This window comes from Carlito syrichta, unplaced genomic scaffold (genome assembly GCF_000164805.1).
Source record: "Carlito syrichta isolate Samal-C Ts95f unplaced genomic scaffold, Tarsius_syrichta-2.0.1 Scaffold310840, whole genome shotgun sequence".
Lineage (NCBI taxonomy): Eukaryota > Metazoa > Chordata > Mammalia > Primates > Tarsiidae > Carlito > Carlito syrichta.
The window spans coordinates 1-588 of record NW_007254936.1 but is presented as its reverse complement, the minus strand read 5'-3'; positions in this window follow the sequence as shown (position 1 = coordinate 588).

Sequence of the window (588 nt, the reverse complement as noted above, 5' to 3'; positions counted from 1 at the left end):
GTCCTAAACACTGGGCACACATGGGCTCAAGAATGGAAACAAGACACCTGGAACTAAAGTCGAGAGGAAGGGAGAAAGAAAAGGGATACAAAGCTACTCACTGGATACCATGATCACCACCCAGGGTTGGGAGGGCTTTTCAGAAGCCCAAATCTTGCCTTTATGCAATATAACTACATTACAATATATGTACCCCATGATTCTAAAATTTAAAAAACAAATTCACATGGAAAATTTACAGAAACCATACTCTAGACCTTAAAACACATTCTAACTAATTTTAAGACAATAGAAATCCTGCCAATTATGCCCTCAGACCACAGTGGTGTGAAAGTATGAACCAACAAAAGGAAGACAGACAGAAAATCCCAAAATATTTGTAAATTAAGCAATACAGTATCTTTTTGGGTGGTTTTTGATTTCCTCCTGAGGAAGAAGTGACCCAGTGGGAAAGATGTCAAATTCCCTTTTGATGTTGGTGCTGGGAAATACATTTGTAATAGAGAGAGCTATAATAATTTTGCTGGCTGAAGATCAGAGCAAAATTAGAAATAATTTATTCTGAATTAAACTTGTGATACCATAGTT